General features: G+C 34.4%; 1 pseudogene; it reads right to left on the reverse strand.

Moving 5' to 3' along the window:
- Positions 1-670: 670 nt before the first annotated feature.
- On the reverse strand, positions 671-1112 carry LOC103256502 (annotated as a pseudogene).
- Between the last annotated feature and the right edge of the window lie 21125 nt (positions 1113-22237).

The following is a 22237-nucleotide window of genomic DNA, read 5'->3' on the forward strand; positions in this document are numbered from 1 at the left end:
TGTAGTTTTAATGTTCATTTTCTTATAGTATGTGATTTTTTGTATCTTTTCACATATTTAAATGAAATATTTCCTTCTTTGTGGACTGTTGATTCATGGCGGTGTCCTTTAAGTTTTTTGTTGGTTTTTTTTTTGCATTCTTTTTGTATTAATTGGAAGGAATCATCTACATGATTTAAAAATCCATTTGTGTCTTAATCATGTTGAAAATATTGTTTTTGTTTTTTTTAACAGCACTGAACAGCTTTATTAACCATTCAAGTCCAGTAGCATCTGATAAGATTGAGACAGAATTGGAACTGAAAAGTGAACAGATATTCAGCATCTAACAGTTCAAAAGAAACCACTACATACTCTTTTCACAAACATGTTCTCACAGAACCAATACAGTACTAGCATGAGCCTAGTACACCAAGTGTACTGAAGTAGGAAAGATGCAACAAGAAAAATAGCTACATTAGAAAGACTAACACTTTAGAAAAAGAGTAAAACACTTTCAGTTTCTCCCCTTCAGCCCCTAGAACAATATCTTGTAGTCTGGATCTACCTATACAGTCCTACATCAGCTTCTAGAATGTTTGTCAGGAGGGAAAAAATAAAATGACAACGGCCAGTACAGTCTTTGGATATTTAGGAAGGGGAGGGGGAGAAAGTCACTGCTCTGAACAAATTAGTCAGCTTCGGTCTCAGTAGCAGGATCTTTGGATTCTTTGTTCTTCTGCACTTCTTCAATGTGCTTATCCTTCTCTCACAAATGCTCCAGTTTGGCAGCCATTTGTGCCTCTTGGTTCTCTTTGTTAACTTCCATTTTGTGGGTCAGTTTCTCCTCCACCATTTTACTGAAGTTGTTGTTTTCCTCTACTGCTTTCTGAAGCACTTCTTCCTCATGCTCTCGTTTCTTAGCAAGCTGCTTCAAGACCTCTGCTTCATGGGACTTGTGTCTTTCTTCTGCAGCTTCTAATTGCTTCTAAATTTCCTCCAGGGAAAGATCTTTCTTCTTTGGAGGGGAAAGGGGGAATTCTGGAATGGGTTCTTTTGACGGAGGGCTGAAAATAAGCCTGGCCTGAGGCATGCTTCTCCAGTTCTTTCACCTGAATATCGGAAGAAGCCATGGTGAATCGAAGAGACTGGCAGTGTACACTTCACACTCCACTGGGGTAAGGACAGCCCTGCTCGGTCCGAGCTGCCTGACCACACTCTTGCAAATATTTATTCTTATTTGGTCAATTTGTTTTAGATTTCGAAGATTTTTATTTCCCATGCAGAATGCAGATTTTCCCCTCTTCATTTTAACAGAGTTGAAAAATATTATATAGAGTTTTATTCCCTTATTCAATACTAAATTCTGTGTAGATTAAGATTTTAAATTTAAAACACTATTTTAAAAGCTAAGGGGAAAAAAAGCACCACAAGGGAATAGTCTTAATTTAAACTCTAGTTGGAAGAGAATGCCTAAACGATATGCTTTTCAAGAGTTCTGGGCTAAGTAAGGTGGCGAAGAGTTCAGGTGACATGCATGTGATAAACCCCTGGTCTGTGCAGAGGCCTTCACACAGACCAATTACTGGGGTCTCCAAAGAGAGAACCAAGTTCATTTCCTCAGAAAGAACATTCCCAATTCAGTGAGCTCTTTCACCACAGGCAAGAAGCAATTTCCAGCCCACTCATTGTAGGTGAGAGGTAAGAGATTTGGATTCAAAAGTCACATCCTTAGTAATGTCTTTCTTAGACTTTCTTATTTTTTCTTCTTTGGTATTTTTGTTATCTAATACAATACACATTTAACTGAACTTTTTAACTTACTGTATTCCCAGTAAAATGGTAGAAAAACAATGACAAGGATTTCATTGGTCTTGGTCCTCACTGATTCTCCAGAGACCAGCATAATGCCTGGTCTTTAAGACTCAATGCATGTGCACGTATTTTTTGTTTTTGTTTGTTTGGGTGGGAGTCTTACTCTGTTGCCCAGGCTGGAGTGCAGTGGCACTCACGGTCACCGCACTGTGAACTGCTGGGCTCAGGTGATCCCTCCGCCTCAGCCTTCCAAGTAGCTGGAACCATGCCCACTATGCCCAGCTAATATTTTGATTTATTGTAGAGACGAAGTCTCACCAAGTTGTCCAGGCTGGTCTTGAAGCCCTGGACTTAGGCAATGCTCTGGCCTCCTCTTCCCAAAGTTCTGGGATTAGAGGCGTGAGCCACCAATCAGATTTTATGTTTAAAAGAAACATAGAATGTAAATATACAAAAAGAAAAATGAATTGACAGAAGATATTCCAAGAAACAGAAGAAAATTCCCTTGAGTGTTTTCTAGTAGAAATTAATAAGAATATAACATAATAAGAATCAATCAGTAGCTCAAAATTATGATAAAACAATAAAATGTGGGCAAAAAAGAAGTTATTTTCCCAGAAAAAAAAAAAAGATAGTTAATTTATGGTAGACAACAATCTGTAAAATAAATTGTAAGTCTCAAAGAACAGAATAGACAAATCTGAAAGGAACTTGAACTGACATAATATAAAAATTACTTCGATTCAGTTGACAGGTCTCCAAAGGGCTGTTCAGAACTGGGGGTTATTTCTGGTTGGTACTAACAGACATTTAGAATTTGATATATTCCACTGGAGAACATAATTCCTCCATGAAAAAAAAAATAGATAGTTTTTTGTTCCTGTCTCCTTTTCACATAATCTTTTCAAAAAAAAAGAAAAAAAAATATACCTCATGAGAAATACCTAAGATGGTTCATTGATAAAAATGTAAATGACAGATTGTCCTTGGATAGTCAATGTAATTCTTATTGAATATATATTTATCTGAATTTGATCCTTCAATTTTATCTTGTAGAAATCAGAATGCTTATTCTCAAAAAGCTTACTATAATTAAATTTCTTTTGCTCATGACTAGACACTTTTAGAGTGTTTTAAATTTAATATTATTATTCCATGATTTTTAACATAGACTCAACTCCTGGGAAAATTGGAACATAAAACAGGAAACTTTAAATAAATAAAAATATAATAAATAGTAAAAATAATAATAATAATATAATAGAAGTATTTAAAATGAAAATAAAGCTTCAACAAATCAAAACATTCCAAGTCCATGGATAACCAGAGAAATAATACCCTTGAACATTGTATTTAAATGAAAAAGTCAGTGACCAGAGTCAACCTTCCAATTCTCCACCACTACCTCACCCTCACCTTTCATTAGGACCCACCGATGGGAGCAGAATACGAACAGTTAGGGTCTTTTTTTTTTCACGAGGAAAGGGAAAGTGAGAGAAATGTATGTTATTTTTCTACTTCAAGAAAAGCAATATACAGTAGGCTCATTATTAACAAGCCATTGCCCAGAACTAAGAGATCACATAATTTTTAAATTTCCTTCTTCTCTCCCTCCCTCCTTTCCTTCCTTCCCTCCTGTCTTCCTTCTTTGTTCCTTCTTGTCTTTCTTTCTACCTCCCTCTCTCTCTCTCTCCCTCCCTTCCTTTCTTCCCTCCTCCCTTCCTTCCTCCCTCGTAAGAATATATTGCAGACATCATTCCACTTCATCATTTATTATCTCAATACTTATATTTTAAAAAAGGACATTGTGTTACACAGAAAAATATCATTCTAATGTGCAAAAAAATTAACGTTGATGTAAATCCAAAATAGAGTTTATATCCAAACATCCCCCAGTTTTCCTAATATCCTTGATAATTGCCTTGCCTCACTCCAGGATTTGATTATCACCTACTTTACACATTTTGCATCTCATTATTGCTTGCTCAATCCTACAATAAACATAAGTTTTTATCAAAATCATTATTTCCATAAAAAGTACCAATAACTAGCTGACTTAAATAAACACAATATCATTTTGCACTTGTTTTTGTACTTCAGAATCACCCCACTGAGATTGTACAGTCAGAAAACTATAGTTAAAAGTTTCTTGGATCATGTTTTACCCTCTGTAATCAAATTTGTCAACTTGATTAGGATAAGGGAAGCCCAGACAGTTGGTGAAACATCATTTCTGGATATGTCTATGAGGGGTTGTTAGAATAAATTAGTATTTGAGTCCACAGACTGAATAAAGATCATCCTTCCTTATGTGGCATCATCCAATCCATCGAATAGAACAAAAAGGTAGAAAAAAGGAAAATTTTCTCTCTTTGATTGAGCTGGGACATCCACCCTTGGACATCTGATCTCGTCATTCCCAGACCTTCAGACTCAGACTGGGACCATCCACTCCCCTTACTCTCAGACTTTTGGGTTGGTTCTGAAACTATGCCACTGGTTTCCCTGGGTCTCCAGCTTGCAGATGGCAGATCATAGACTTCTTAGCCTCCATAATCACAGGGGCCAATCCCTCATCATAAATCTTATTTTCTGTCTCCATATATCCAGTACTGGTTCTGTTTCTCTGGAGTATCATTTACCTTCTTTACCTTAAACAATTTGATATAGAGTTAAATGGTGACCAAGAAAACCTTAACATTCCCCTCAGCTTGGTAAACTTTAGGCAAGTTTCTTGCTGCCTCTAGGCTCTGACCTACCTTTCCTTAACACATTGACTTAAGAAAAATTTATCATTGTAAATCCTATCTCTGCGCTTTTGAAATGTAAATCTTTTTAAAAGCCTCTTGTCTCTGTTACAACCCAGGAATAGACCTAGAAGTCATGCTTTTGAAAGGTAATCATCAAGGAAGATAGAACACACTCCCCACCACCCCCCAGCAAAGGAATCTAAATTCACTTGGGCACCTTGCAAAGCTACCTTCTATGGTGAAAAGGAGAAAGTTTACTTTTCCTTTGGGTAAGGCCAACTGGCAAACACAGATGGCTCAAGGTATCCTCCAACCCCAGGTCTCTAAAACTTTCCAGCCCTTGGTCTTGGTGGGATTTCATATTCAGAGTTGGTTTGTGCTTACTTCCCTCTTGTTGGCAACAGTATAGAAATCAACTTCCATGTACTCAACTTGTCCCCTGCAACTTTCTTCTTTAACAGTGATAGGATTCTGTTATCTCTGTTTATCTCACCTTATTTTAGAAGATTTTAAAACACATTTCAAAAGTCAAACTGTGTTAAAAGAAATGTGCAGGCCAGGTGTGGTGGCTCAGCCTATAATCCCAGCACTTTGGGAGGCCAGGCGAGAGGATTGCCTGAGCCCCCCCGGGGTTCGAGATCAGCCTAGGAAACTTAGTGAGACATCGTCTACAAAATAAAACAAAAAATAAGCCAGGCATGGTAGTGTGTGCCTGTTGTTTCAGCTACTTGGAAGACTGAGGCAGAAGAATTGCCTAAGCCCAGGTAGTCGAGGTTGCAGTGGCTATGAGCATGCCCCTGCACTCCAGACTGAGCACAGAGCGAGACTCCATCTCAAAAAAAAAAAAAAAGAAGTGCTCAGAAGAGTTCTATTATTTTCCCTACTCCATGGACTCTGTTGTCTGTCGACTTTCTTTTGGACTTCACTGTTTCTGGCTTATTCTTCCTATGATTGTGTGTGTGTGTGTGTGTGTGTGTGTGTGTGTGTGTGTGTATACAAGTAATCACATAGAAAAGGTAGTGCCCATCTATGATTTTATCACTTGACCATGTATCCAGAAATTATTCTATAGTATATAGGTCTTCCCTTTGCTTTTTCAGAGACATGTAGCATTCCATTATACCATATGTGTATACCATAGTTAATCAATCAAACTACTGTGCCTTTATGTAACTTCCGATGTTTTGTAATGTTCAGTAATATTACAATGAATTTCTCTTCAACTTGTACCAACTTGTCAATTCTTAGAAATAAAGGTAGAAATAAAGTTTACATCAAAGGGCAAATTGACAATACACTTACTAGATTCTTCAAAATTCTTCTCCATAGGATTTATTGCCTGTCACTGTCACCAGCAATAAATGGGAATGCAGGTATCTCCACAACAATGCCAACAGAATTATGATAACCAGCTTTTAAAATTTTTGTCAGTGTGCAAAAGGAGCATGATGCTATATTATAGTTTCAACCTGTATTTTAATGAGTATGATTGATGGTGATCATATTCCTTTTGTCCAAGTCATTCATATGTACTTTTTTTTTTTTTTTTGAGTCAGAGTCTCACTTTGTTGCCCAGTATGGAGTGCAGTAGCTCACTCATGGTCACTGCAGCCTCCACCTGCTGGGCTCAAGCGATCCTTCTGCCTCAGCCTTCCTGGTAGCTGGAACTACAGGTGCAAGCCACTACACTTGGCTAATTTTTTTTTTTTTTTTTGTAGAGACAAAGTCTCGCCATGTGCCCAGGCTGGTCTTGAACCCCTGAACCCCTGGGTTCAGACAATCCTCTCGCCTTGGCCTCCCAAAGTGCTGGGATGACAGATGTGAGCCACCGTGTCCAGTTTCTGTATATAATTTTTATTGCCTATTTATATCTTTGGTCAGACTTGCTATTAGTTCTTTTATCTTTTCCATGTTTTTATATTTTTTTGTATACTAAGGATATTAGCATTTCATTCACAGGCTAATATTTTATTGATGTTCTTTACAGCATCTAAGATGAGAATGCCTTTACTCCTTTGATTTATTCATACAGAGAATTTTACCAGTGATTACCATAATAGTAAAATATTTACATTTCTGAAATAAGACCTATTTGTATCTAGTGTATTTTACCTCTTTGCTTTGTTTGTTAATATTTTCTTTAAAATTAATACTTTATGTGAGATGTGTCTGCAATTTTATTTTAGTGCTATATTTATTGTTTTGATATCAATGGAATAATTATTTATCAAAATATAATGTTATTCTTTATTTTATATGCCACAGAGAATGGGATTTCTCTGTTTTGAAAGTTGCAGAATTCCCTAATCCTAGAATTACTTTTGAAATGCTTACTTGGTATTTGACTACATTTTTATGTTGTTTAGTGGAAATTTGTTTCCACTTCCAGTAACCTCGCTTTCAGTAAATTAAACTTCTATAAGAAATTATCTTCAGATAGGTGCTTAAAATTATTTATGATCCTTTTCGGATGTCTTTTTTTAAATGGCATTTCCCCTTTATTGTTTTCTCACTCTTTTTAAATATAATTTGGATATGAAATGTTTTTATCATCCATTTTATAGATGATTTTTATATGTAAATATTCTTTATGTACACTTTTTAAAATGTATATATTCTTCTAAAACTTATTAGAGAATACTTAAATTTCTAAATGGAAGGGTTTTTTGTTATTAACATGTAGTATTACTTCATTATATTCTGAGAGCTTTATTTTATTTCACAAATTTTTTTTCTGTGTAAACTGTTATTTGGTGTTTAAGTAATTATTCTACACATGAGAAGGTATATTCTGTATTGGAGAATATAGAATGTAAATATAGCCACAAGATACATATTTGATATATCAGGTTCATTTAATGCATATGTCATATATACTTAATAGAAAACTACTACTAATTATATTAATTATATTCTACTCTTATTCTTTTATCTTGAATGTAGAAGGGAATGTTAATATTTCCTCTATTTTCTAGGATTACTACATTACAAATTTAACTACTGTCCTGCTTGTGCATAGATTACAATTGTTTTCTACCTCCATTTTGATTATAGCATTCAGCATAATGGCATCTTTCTTTGTCATATATAATGTTTTTCATATGAATTCTGCATTTTTCTTGATATAAAGATCATAGTGGCTACTTTTCTATTGTTCCTACTTTTGTTTTATTTTGCCTATCTCCTCATTTCTGATATTTCCAATTCTCTTCATTTGTAGGGTGTTTCTTGTCTATAGCATTTTGGGTGTTTTGTTTTGTAAGTCCATTTGAAATTCTGTTGCTTAATACCTGAATGAAATTCATTGGCATTCATGCATACAAGTGATTTGATTGTTCTCACTCTATCAAATTATTTTGCATTTGTGTAATTTTTTTCTTCATGTGAATTTTAATGTATTTATTTAGCTTTGAGTCATTAGAGATGCTTACATTTTGTGCTATATTCTTTATATGTTTTATAGTGCTTTCAATGCCCTTTTTCCTTATTTAGATTTTTGGTTTTATTTTATGTGATTTATTTGACCCTAACCTATTAATTATGTGACAATAAATAAATTTATGTAACTTTCCCTGTGTTTTGCTACTCATTAGCAGTTTTTACATTGCAATAAGTTCTGCGTTGTTTACAACTTTTGCATATTATTCTTCCACTCCTGTATCCACATCTGTTTTAGTATTAGATCTGCAATTACAAATATTCACTTCCCTTCATCATTTCCTTTGGAAATTTCTCTCAACTCTTGATTGAAAGAAGTAGGTCCCTTAGTGGATTCCTTAACATCTTTCATAAGCATCTAATTCTCTAAATTTTTGAATATTGAAATCTAGTTTATAGACATAAATTTCAAAGGAGATGTTAGCTGGATATAGAATTGTTTACACTTATTTTAACCTTATTGAAATAAGTGATGGTATTAAAGTATAATGACAACTTGATTTTCTTTCTTCTGAGGGAAATATGATCTTTTTGCCTAGACAATTTATTTTTATTTGTTATTAGCATCTAAGATAGGTCTTGGTTTTAAAAAAGATCTGGATACATTTTTCCAAGTAAAGATAATCTTTGAAAAATGTAGATCAAGTCTTTTCTTTTCCCAAATAATTTTTGGTTTATAGTGTTAAATATTTGTCTATCATTGTTGATGTCTTTACCCTTAGAATTTTATAAAAATGTAATAGATTTTTAAACTAATCTTTTAGATAGAAAATTTTCTTTCTGGTCCATTTTATATCACTTAAAATTTATTTCATTTATTGATGTTTTCAGTGCATTCATCATATCTTAGATCAAATTTATTTTCCTTTGGTCATTTTGTAATTTAGTCTAATGTAATGATTTTATCTTCTTTTTCAATTTATTTTCTGGGTTTTTTGATTTTTCATTTCATTTCTTCCTTATTTGTTTATTTTGGTTTAATTCACATATACTGAGTATTTTTTTTGCTTTTGCTATTTTGTAATTATGAATAAGTAATTTTCTCATATCTACAATGCCTATTTAGTGTTAATCAATTTGGGTTCAGAGATATGTTAAAATTTTTTTCTTCTTTGTGACAGTTACTTATAGAGAAATTTTGTTATCTGATACTGTTTAATTTTCATATCTTCTTTCTTCTTATTATAGACATCTACTATTTTCTATTTGCCTTGTAATATCCTATTTTCCTGAATTAGATATAATTATTGCATATAGATGAGGTGGAAGTTGTGGAAGGTTTAATTACAAACTACATGACCACTTATACACTATTCATTGGTCCTTTGTTTGAAATGATCAAAATGTTTTATATGATACAAAAAATTTATATGACATAATATATTCCAGATATCAGTTTATTTAACTGTCAAAGATACAAAACAGACAAAGGAGTGCACACCCCAAAACAGCTGCATCAGAAGCTCTTGCAAAATATCAAGTATAAGTTCTCTGTTCCCCACAACCAGAACTTAGGACATCGTTGCTTGCAAGGGATGATTTCACTCTACACTTTTCATTTTTTTGGCCTCATAATGCAGCTACTAACCTATCAATTTAGTTTCATAGTTATCAATTCTTATATTTAGATTCCAGTTAACATAACTCAGTTATCTCAGGTGGTTGTATAGCAAATAGATAAACTGACAATCATCCAACTGCTCTCTCTACAACAAATTTGGAACAAAATTTAGAAAGCCAACATTTTCCTAGAGAAACCTACAACTTTATAATCTAATTATGGTAATGGAGGGTTTGGGGGCTAAAATTACTGAAAATGTAATACCATTGAGTTATTTCAAAATATTATACAGCAACCCTTAAGCTTCTCAATTTTACTGCAACTTTTAAAAATGGGCATATGAAGGAAGACCCAAAAGAATCTAGAATTTATGTATTAAAAAATGTGTATTTATTCCTACATGTTTCAACTTCAGTCACCTAAAATACTCTCCACTGATGCAATACACCTATCAAAACACATTTTCCACTGCTCAGAACAGTTTTCGAGCTTGCCAATTTTGATGCCTTTTAGTGCTTCTGCCATTTTTTGTTTTACCTCTTCCAGATGGACAAAATGCTTCCCCTTGAGAGAGCTTACTTTTGTCGTTGTTGCTGTTGTTGCTTATTTTGGTTTGTACCAATTTATTAAAACTGAATGACAAGCTGGATTCTGAGGCTCACGTCTGGAATCCCAGTACTTTTGGGAGTCCGTGATGGGAGTACAGCTTGAGGCCTGAAGTTCAAGACCAGCATGGGCAATAATCTTCAGTAAGCTCAGGGTTAAGGACCCAAACTACCTTTTAACGGGTAATCTGCATGCTTGCTTGCTGTGGTCATTGAGTCCTAGAATGTTTTTAAGATAACATGTCTGTGTGAGGATGAAAATTTCACTTAAAATTTGTCCTATTCAATTGTTCCCTTTTCAGGCACATTGTAACTTTGGGCTAATTACATGTACTTCTCCAAATGAAAATTCTTAGACTTTTTTCATGAATATTTGCTCCATGCACTGTCGTCAAGCCATCTCCTCATACCTGTTTTTGGTCAAAAACTGCCAAACACTTGGCATGGTGTGGGTAGGTGATCTCTTATATCACTCATCATGAAATGGGCAAATGCATTGAAAGAATCTCCAAAAAAGAAATTCACTGAAGCCAAACACAGCCTCTTACAACAACACTAGCTGATACACTGATGTAGATGGGTTCCTGGCAGAAGAAGCCTATACCACAAGGGGTCCACCCTCCAAAAAATAATTCCGTTTTTGAGGGTTCTACCTCATATGTTCCATTTATAATTAAAATTAATTTTAACTAAACATAAATTTATTTTCAATTATGAATGCACATAAATCTGTCATATTGTGATGATCTTGAATACATAATATTCCTTGATACTTTTTGCAATATTCAAGAGCCTGATGAAATTATTTTCAAGTTTCCTTCCAAATATTTTAGTAAAAATTTTATTCATTATTTGCCTAGTGGCCAGAGAAGTCATATTATAAACATCTAACAATTTCTTGACTTCTAGAAAAGCCAATTCCTATATTACTAACCTCTGTGAAGGTAAGGATTTCATCTCTTGTGTCTGCTATTGAATCCCTATCCCCCCAGACAGGTGACTAGGGCATAGAAGTTACTCACTAGTTATTTTTGGAATGCTGAATAAATATTTGAATGTAACCACAGGAAGTATATTCAACATCAATTTTTCTCTACTCTGCTGAAAAGAAGACTGTTGACTTTCCCTCTATCCATATAAAATATCTGAGTTTAATAAATATTTTAGCTTTATAATATTCTTAGATGATAGCATGAAGGAAGCCTAACTAACACAGCTGCCTTTATTACTGGAGAGATACTGAAAGGAAGCTTAACTACTTTAATTAGATTTTACTCATGTAATATTTTGTAATTTGAATCTAGGCGTTTTCACCGTCACTGATCAAGTGTTCGTTATTAGAGAAAAATCAATAGGAGTGTGAATATAGACATGAGTTAATGCAGAAAGCAGTACCTATAAAATAGTATGTCTATTACCTAAAAGCTACACGGTAAATAAAGGACCAACAGCAGGTTTCAAAGATCCTAGTGAACCACTAGAGAGGAAGAAATAAAAAAATTAAGTGCCATCTAAGGTAACATTCAGGAGAGTGCTGCAGACCAGAAATCAAAAATCCTTCCAGCTGAAAATTATATGAAAAATAAAATGAAATTCTGTGACCTCACTTAGACTATGCCTGGCATCAGGGGGTGGTTGAAAACATCTCAGGAGCAAGTCACCTATTATGAGCTTGTCCTCAGAGAGGACAAAAATAATAGCTCCAATCAAGCATACCGTGTCCTGTGATCTTTGTTATGGCTTTGGATAGCTTATACTTGCTGATACAAATCAGTTAGACACTTTCAAAAGCCAAAAAATGTGATAGTTCCTGAGAATGATTATCTCAGCCAAGACATTTATTCTTCTCTCAGAACAAGTCAAAAAACACTCTCACACCCAGAATCTCAATCTTTTAATGCCCTTTTGTGAATTGTCAAGTTTAAAAGAGTAGGTTTTGTTATAATGAATAAGCTTCACATGCAGAAGGAAGCTATGAAAATCTATTGCTAAGCTGCTAGTGAAAAAAAGCGTGAGTTACAGGATGTGAAAATTAATAATAAACTAAAATATTCTGTTGCAGTATTTTTCGCCTGATAATTATCAAATATTGAAAAAATGTTTTTTAGTCACTAAAAACACTTTATGTATCAATTTAGTGGGTTGACTATGAAGTCATCTAAAATGAGGAAGTAAAATTCACAGAATATACCTGATTTTATTTTTGGGAGTTTGCCACTTTGTCTTGTTGAAATGTTTTTTCACTGAAAACATTTCAAGCCATGTAAAGTTGCTTCTTTAGATATGTATATATTTCAATGTCGGTTTCCCTTTCCCTTTAAGGGTTACTTGCTTGTGCAAGTGTAAGTGGGTACAGCTCTCATCACAAGCATTCCCAAGTTGTCCATGAAACCTCTAATCCTTTCTGCATTTTGAATCTTCTTCCACCCATTTACCTCTGCTGTGAGCCTAAGTCCCTGTGTTGCCCAGTCAGTATGGATCTCAGAAAAAGTGGTCCCAGGAGTGAAAGCTCTTATTCATCATTACAGTCTCAGCAAGTACATTAGGGTAACAGTCATGGGGAAGGGAAGAAATGCATTTCTTCCCCATTGCTAAAGAAATGAAGTGCTAAAGAAAGAAAGAAAAAAAAACCCCATAAAACCTGTAGTGAAATTATAAAGTTGGAGGAAAATGGCTCAGAAAGGCTGAAAGGACAAGGGTTGAGTGGTCTGTCTCGAGTCAGACTGCACAGGCTTGACAACATATTCTTGGACTTCCTAGCTGTGTAACCACAAGAAATTTACTTTTTACTTTGAGACTCCATTTACTCATCTATAAAAAGGGAATTTAACAGCACCAAAATCATGATGATCATAGAACTGTTGTTAGGGCTAAATAACTTAAAATATTGAAATTACCTATAGCAAAATCTAGCTCATAAACAGTAATCAATAAATATTAATAAGTAGTGTCATATTTACAATAAGATTTTGTTTTCTTTCTTCTAGCTTCAAATGTTTTCACTAAGTAACAAAAAGAAGCCACACATTTATCTAACTTGTTTAAATAAACTATTAATGAGATTATAATCATACTAATCTATTGAATGGTATAATATTTCACAGATTTATTATTTTTATTTGTAATCTCATCACTTACTCTCAATAGCCCTGTAAGAAAAGTAGGGTTTTATTATCATCATTTTACTAAAAAGGAAGACAAACTCTGAAGAGTTAAATGAGTTTTCCAATGTTATAGACACTCAACTCTGAAAGTAATTACTTGGTCATATAAATTTCTTTTACTTTAGAGGAATTAACCTAATTGCTAATAAATTATATACATTACTATATAAAATACTAGATATATTAAAGAGAAAACAAAAAGGTAATATATCAACATGAGCAACAGTCTCTTAACTAGTTCCCTATCATCATAATTAAAACATCAGTATTTATTATTTTTTTATAGTGCATTTTTTGAGGAATTTTGCTTTTCTTCCCTTGCATTTTGTTGAACCATATAAAATTGCCATTTGGTATTATCTTTAACCTAAAAAAACAGCAAATTTTTACTCAAACTAATATGTAATATCAAGATTATGTGGAATACCCCAAAATCAGACATTGTAGTATTAAAAACAAACAAACTTGTTAGACTTCCCAGAAGAGAAAGATGAACAAAAATATACTTTCTCCTCATCTTTTTTTATCTCCTCCGTACCTTTCTTTTTCTTTTAATCTTTTATTTTAAAGATGTGGGATACAATTCAGGATTAAGCATACAAATATTCATTATGCAGGTACCCTTGTTGAGGTGTGACCCTCCTCCCAGCAGAATCCCACTACTGTCAATACTGCTGCCCCCCCCCCCAATTCTGGCAATTTCCTACTACTGGCAGTCCCTTTCTTAAAGTACCTTTTTTATCTCCCCTCTTTACCTACCTCAACCCTGTATAGATCAATCTGAAAGTTTAAGGATAAGAATGCATTCCTCAGCATATATTAAAGGTCAAAACATATTCTGTGACAAAATGTTCACTAAATAACAATAATGAGGCCCCCTATATGCTAATGTACATTGTTTGAAAGTGAAAAATATTTTTGACCTGAGACATTCTGTGAAATGTAATTGATGGAATGATGTGTCAATGTAGTCAAGAAAAAGAATCACATGCTAAACCTAGAAATGCTTTCTCAATAGTTTTGTCTAGAGTTCAGCAAGTCAAGACTATTTTTGTGACAACTTTAAGCTGTAGTAATGGTGGGGTATTAATAAGATGCCATATGATGACCACACTGGGATTGCATGCAGCTAAATGATAGGGGGGAAAGCATTTCTAATAATAAGAAAGTTGTTGTTAGGTATGGAGACCATAGGGGAAATGTAAATTCCATGGTTCAACCTAAAGAGAAAAATTACAAGAACTGTTGTAAAAGTATAAAATTTACAAGACCTATTACAAGGATAAAATTACAATACTTATTGTAAAATTAGGAAAACTGACCTCAGAATATCTCTGGAAAATGTAAGCTCCAAAATGTGAAATTTTATCCCTTGCTGTTGTAAATACTTGCTACAGAAAACAACTGACACGTAGTTTAAAAAGTCAGAGAGAAGAGGTTGCCATAGTAGCTGAAACAATCACCAAAAATGGCAGGTGAATTCAGAAAATCAGCAAATAGGAATGATTGTAGGTTTTCCATTTCCCCCAATTCCTTACTCCATATATGCTATTTACAGACAGTCCTCAACTTGCTAAATGACCTCTATCTGGAAAATAGATCGATTCTCTCATTCCCGGATGGAAAGCCCACATTTCTTTGCCAAAACACCAGTCCAGATTGAACCTGGAGGGAAGAAGATGAAGGAATGTATAAGCAGCTAAAAAGCTTAAATAACCTAAAAGAGCAGACAGCAATAATATAATTCATAAAATATAGGATGCTATGTATTTGATGCAGCATTAAGAAAAAAGCCAAATTATGACACATATTTTCATATAATTTAGAGTTTCAATTTTGTTTTCATCCTGAGAGCTCTTTTAGAATTATTTGTACAAATGTTTTTATAACTTGTGTCTCTTATTTATAAACAAAAATTAAAATACTAACAAATGAGAGATTGACTGAGAGAAAGGGCAATTGAAGATATTCTTCTTGCAATGAGTATTACTGTCACTAAAAAGAGCATTTGTCCACTGCTGTTTCTGTGCCATTTTCTATACATAGCAACTTCTCTTTAGCACCAAATCATGGTGCAATCTTTTTTAATATATTTCAAAAGGCAATTAAACACACTGCACGTAGTTGCACTGCAACAGAATAGATAGCAATGTGAACAGCTAGGAACAAATTTATTAGTGCAGATAAACAGTGACCACCATAAAATAATTGCTGCCTAAATAGTAACTACTGTAAGCAACCTCAAACCCAAGAACACCAACGTTAAAATATTTTTCAAAAGATACCTTAGAATAGGCCAAAAATAGAAATAATAACAATTACCACAAAATATATGTGTGCTGATCTCTGGAACTCTAAGAGCTCTTGTGTTTTTCAGGTTTCTGATAAACAACTCTTGCTTTAATGCCCTCTCCCATGCAAAAAGTATATTTATACTATATCCACCAAAGTAGCTAAAATGACTAACCATGTCCATTAATAGTGAGTATGTAGAGTGACATAACTTCCCGACATATTGAGAGGGGATGTAGAATGACACTACTAGTTTTGAAAATCATTTTGGGACCGGGCTTGAGTGAATGACCTGAACCTGCAGCTTCAAGACCAGCCCAGGCAACTAGGCAAGATCTTTTCTCTACAATAAAAAATAAAATAAAATAAAAAAATAAAATTAGCCAGGCATGGTAGCACGTGCCTCTAGTTCCGGCTACGTGGAAGGATCATCGGAGCCCAGCAGGTCGTCGCTAGGGTGGCTGTGTGTGTACCACTGAACTCCAGTCTGGGCACAGAGTAAGACTCCAACTCAAAAAAAAGAAAAGAAAAGAAAATCATTTTGGTGTTACTAATACCGTGAATCATACTCCTACTCCATGGCCTAGAAATTCCTTACCTAAAGAAATGAGTTCTCGGATCTACACAAGGACTTGTGCATGCATGCCCATAATAGCAGTATCATTATTAGCCAAACCCTAACAGCCATCAGCTGGTTTATGGGATATTTACACAATGGAATACTGTGCAGCAATGAAAAGCAATGATGTACTGGTACATACAACAATGTGGGTAAATATCCCAGAAAATATATTGGGTGAAAGAAACGAGACACAAGCAAGTATAAAATATATGATTCAATGAACAATTCAAGCACAGTCTAATAAAACATGGAAGTCAGATTGTCAAAACAGCAGTAACTATTGAGGTCTCTGTGTTGTAAAGAATAGGGAAGTGCATGAGTGAACCTTGAATGATCTTGATATGTTTTTTATCTTGATTTTGGTGGTAGTTAAACCCGTGTACATCTGCGTGTATACACTGATAATATCATTGAGTTGTATACCTCAGATTAGCATTCTGAATGTACTTCAATTTAAAAGTATTACACACAACTTACTCAAATTGCCTGAAATGGTTTATTTCTGACTCAGTTAAACTTCCTAGGTACATCCAAGTCACTTAACTGTCAAAGCAGTCCTCCTACAGGTTTAGTATGGTTTGTCATTTATCCTTCAGTTGACATGAATTAAATTGAATTGTTTACCTGGCAGCAAGCGGAGATCAACAAAGCAGCTATTATTTTAGGGTCAATGTACAGGCTAATATATGTAGGCAAATAAGTGAATATAAAACCCCGTGAGATCTTTGAATATTGAATGAGAAAAAAACAGAATATCAGGCAATGGTGAAGAAATAAATCTAGGAAGTTGTCTACTAAAAAATAAATATTACTATGACTAGCAAGGGAAAAAGTGAGAGATTTCCAAATGCACCCCAGAAATGTGAAAACACAGATTTAGCTATATTACTAGTAAGGAATATTTTGTGGGCTAATATGCAAACATAAGCAGCATATAAAATATGGACTATTTGGTTAACTGGGTTTTATGGGAAAATTAGTTATGACTTTTACCCCTTCCCCTAAAATAACCAACCTACAGTGACCTTTAAAAAATATCATGTACCTTAGGAGTATACTGTCTTGTACTTAAGTTCAGTCATTTCAAAGTTAGCATCGTTGCAGAGGAAATTTTGCCAGCATATATTATATTGGTTGCTTTTCTACTTCAATGCAAAGTTCAGCATTTACAGGTCCGCTTTCCAAGTTGTTTTCCTGGGAGACATGGGTACTTCCCTCCTCTTCATGCTGACTTATGTAGACGGAATCAGGGAGATGTGTAAACTTTTGAAATGGGCAGTTGCCCCAATCTCATGACATGTTCAGAATATTTTCCTAAGGGCAGGCACTTTCAAGCATATGTGATGGAATATAATTTAAAATAATTTTAAAAATTTTAAAAGTCTGAGCATTCGATAGCTAGGAGCTAGTTAGGAATTGTAGTGCTGCCGTTCAATTGAATACTTAGTAGCCATTGAAATTATAAGGTAGACATATTTGTATTGACAGTGTAAGTTGCCCTTTATTTAAATGAAAATGTAAAAGGCTAAAGAATATTTAGAACAATCTCATATATGTTATATACATGTCAAAATGTGAGCATTGTATTTCAAATAATAGTAGTTATCTCCTAAGGATTAACAACAAAAACTTTCTAGGGCATTTCAAAATGTTTACTGTAAACAAGAAGTATATATAATTACAGAAACACAGATCTTAATTCTGTTTTAAACCAGAAAGAATAGTAATTCAAACTTTAAAAATCATATTCCAGTCACTCGTAAAAAGCATATCTTGTCAATAATCCCCTGACTTGAATTAACAATAGAAATAACAGGTCAATTTTCTCACATAAAGATCTAATTTCATTTAAAAATTGAATAATATTTAAAATATCTTCGTAAAAAAAGTATTAATTGTATAAACAATCACATACCATACATACCTTTGTTTCTCAAAGAATTCTGTATTCAGAGACTAACCACAGGGTAGGTCAATAGAAGTGAAAAGTGGTTTTACAGTTGACTAAATCAACCAAGAAACTATCTTTATAAGAGTTGCTTCCATTACTCCATATCAAGTACATATTGCAAATTACCATATAAATCACTTGTTTAAGAATTATGTATTCTGATATCTGACACCTATCCAGGGTACTCATTTTGCTCCCAAATAGCCTGCATTTATCTATTTATATTTCACTCATACATATTTAATTAAAGCAAGTGACTTTCTACCCAGAATTATATAAGGTACTTTATATTTCTGTTTAATGTAAAAAAAGTCAACCATGACCTGAAAGGAAAGGGAGATTTTTACATACATGATCTTTTCAATTGCTCATTATTTCAGCACCTCTGAGACCCCATTTGCTAGAGTTAGCCATTTAGATTTATATGTCACAGACGTGTACCTCAAGGGGACTCAGCCTTGAAGAAGCCAAGTAGTCATCACCTGGACTAAAATGTCCTATAATGTGAAGAACAGAGTGCAATGGAACCCTTGGGAAAAGTTTCCGGAAATGACCAGGATTGGATGGATGGGAGTCAGAGAAAAAATTTTCTAAGGGCATTTGAATAGCTTAAAACACCTCATTCGTAATTACAATCATCCAAACAAAAATAAGATATCACTTGTGTTTATAAAAAGCATGTAAAAAATAAAGATTAAACTGCCAACTATTGCTTAGCTATACAAAGCAGGATGACAGTCTTCAGAGCAGGGACTCTGCCAAAACCATATGTATTCACTTGACCACATCAACAAAGGGGAAAAGGAGAATGAGAGAAAACTTGGAATGATTGGCAGCAAAGTAGACAAGAAGCAGCATCAAAGTAAATTAATGACAATTCCATGAATCTACATCCAGGTACCAGGAATTGATCTTCGTTCCTATTCTTTTTGTTTTTATTCCATTTTAGGAGGGAGCCAGGGGCAGTAAGCCCGTTAACACAGAGACTGCCTCAGAAACTAGGCTTGTTTGAGCCTGTTGCCAGATAGGAAAGAAGGTAGACATCAGTCTCATAAGCCTCAAGGAGCCAGGGAAAGCAATCAAGAATAACAGCATAAGAATTAATATACTTTAAATTCCTATTCTCTACTTCTATCCTTTTTGTTTGTTTGATTTTTATGAAAATATTTATATGCACATGGGAAAATAATGTTACGTTGTGAGCCTAAGGAAGAATTTTTTTTCTTTTTTTAATAGAAACGTGGAAAGAGACTGAAACCAAAAGACTTATGAATATAGCCCAGATCAAGAGGATGGTCAATTATAAATGTGGGTCTCACAAAGTTTGTCAGAAAAATAGATTTTTGAAAACACAACTTAGGAAATTATTTACAAAGGTAACTCATGCCCTAATATTTGGAGGTAAAACATGATTCAATAGTAATAAAACAAGCCAAAATTGAATCAATGTCTGTAGAGATTTTTATGATACTTTATTGACAACTATGCATGGAAAGGAAAATTTAAAACATATCAAATGACATAAATTCAGCATCTGGTTTGAAGTTTCATATACATTCAGAATAAATTTTAAATGTGTATTTCATCGTTGAAAACAGAGATTCTTATAGAGTATCTCAAAGCACTGTGAGATGCTCAGTTAAGTATTGTCATTTTCAAACACTGAAATTTTGTGTTGAATACTGAAATTTTGTGTTGAGTAAAGTTTACTTCTCAATATCCCATAATGGGAACCATTTGTCTCATCTTCAGTCTAAACTACAGAACTTGTTATTTACATATATTGACTCTCTAAATTCACACTGTACTCCTTTAAATATTCGTTCATCAGGGGAGGTGTCTTATCCAATTTTCTAATTTGTACCTAATATTAGAGAGTAATGACAATGGTTATAAACCATCTCATCTGATATAACATCTCATTTCCTGATGAGTAGTGAAGGGATGATAAAGAAATCGAATTCATGTATAATGGGTGCAATGAAAACATAATTTTGAAAGAATTAAACTGTATTTCTTGCAGATGTATATTTTCATTCTCCCATTATTACATGTTCTCCTAGAGATATTTCAGCATTATGAAACCCAAGGAGAAGGGATGAGGGTTACCAGCTTGGCAAAAAGTACATAAGGTGTAATGAAGTTCCAGACATAAAGGAATGAGAAATAGCTAAATTTCCTCTCTTTCCAAGACTAAAGAAAAAGAGGAGGGAAAGCCAAGTGGTCCACTATGTGTCCTGACTTCCCCCATTGGGGTGAGAATAAATTGAAGGGACAGCTGACAAAAACGGTCCTGTATCCTGACTCTCTGCACATAGGTTTGACTGTATCACAGTAACAATGGCCTTGTGTTGGGTTTGGCAATGAGAGGATTTGATTAAGTACCTCCGAACCTGTAATAATTAATATGTGTCAACTAGATTGACTACAAGGTGCCCAAATTAAACATTGTTTCTAGGTATATCTGTAAGGATGTTTCCAAATAAGAATTGCCTATTTTTATGGAATACAAATGTGATGTTTTGATCTATGTATATATTACAGAAAAAATCCTTTAAGCTAATTAAGATATTCACTACCAAGCTGGACTTGGTGGCTCAGCCTGTAACCCTGCGCCTTTGGGAGGCTGAGGTGAGTGGATTGCCTGAGCCCGCGGGTTCGAGACCCGCCTGGGCAGCGAGACCTCATCTCTACAATAAATGAAAAAATCAGCGGGCGTGGTAGCACATGCCTGTAATTCCGGCTACTTGGAAGGCTGAGGCGGAAGGATCACCGGAGCCCAGCAGATCGATGCTGCGGTAGCCGGGAGCAGCCACTGCACTCCAGTCTGGGCGACAGAGTGAGACTCCAACTCACAAAAAAGAAAGATATCTACTATCTCACTAACTTTTTTGTGATGAGAACATTAATAATAAATTATTTTCGTTATTTAAAAATATAAAATACATTATTAAATTACTTGTGGTCACCACGTAATACAACAGATCACTAAAACCGATTCCTCCACTCTAACTAAAACTTTGTACCTTTGGTCAATCTCTTCCCTTTTCCCATCACTTCACCTCCCCAGCAGCCTCTGATAACCACTTGGGAAATTAGCATTCAAATTATTCGACTCAGTAAAGTAGAATGCCTTCCCCAGTGTGGTTGGCATTATCCAATCCTTTGAGGGCCTGAATAAAACAAAAGACAGAGGAAAGAGGAATTTGCCCACCCCTCTTTTTTTTTTCCTACCAGATTTAGCTGGGATATCTCATTTCATCTTCTCTTGCCCTTGGCCTAATATTTACATCATAGGCACCCCTGGTTCTCAGGCTTTTGGTTTAAATTAGATCACCAGCTTTCCTGAGTTTTCAGCTGGCAGACAGCAGATTATGACACTTCTTAATATCCCTAATCATGAGAGTTAATAATTTGTTATCTATCTATTTAATCTATCTATAACTTCTATCATCTATCATCTCTATCATCTATCTATCTTTCTCTCTCTTATTGTTTCTGTTTCTCTAGAAAACCCTAAGACAGAAGCCTTCTTTACTCTCCTCTGTTAGGCAAGGGATGCTGTTTCTTACATAGGGTACAGAGGAACTTAATGGCTAAACCAATATACTTGCTGTGTCTTCATGGGGGTGTGCAGCACAAACAATGGTGAATTGTGACTGGTCAGAGAAATAATCCATGAACAGAGTTCTCAGAGGATACACTTGACAAACTATCTGAGACAGTGAATTTTAGTGACCTGGAGAGCTGTTTGAGCATCTCTCCATGTGACGGTGACTGCTTTCCCATTCATTTGGCAGGCAGGAGATTTTTGTGACAGTAGACTCCTACTCCACCTTGGGAAGAGAGGCAAAAACAGTGAAATACTTGAGCTTTTGACACATCTACTTGGACTTTTTTTTAGCATTTCAAACCTAATTAAAAAAAAGCACTGTAATCTTGATTTCCCTCACCAAACATCATTTTTGCTATTTTCTATTTTAGTAATGACCCAATCTAGCTAGAAGCTGGAAAATTATTCTTGACATTGTTATTTTCCTTACTGCCTCTGCATCTAAAC

Source organism: Carlito syrichta, unplaced genomic scaffold (assembly GCF_000164805.1).
Source record: "Carlito syrichta isolate Samal-C Ts95f unplaced genomic scaffold, Tarsius_syrichta-2.0.1 Scaffold289789, whole genome shotgun sequence".
Taxonomy (NCBI): Eukaryota; Metazoa; Chordata; class Mammalia; order Primates; family Tarsiidae; genus Carlito; species Carlito syrichta.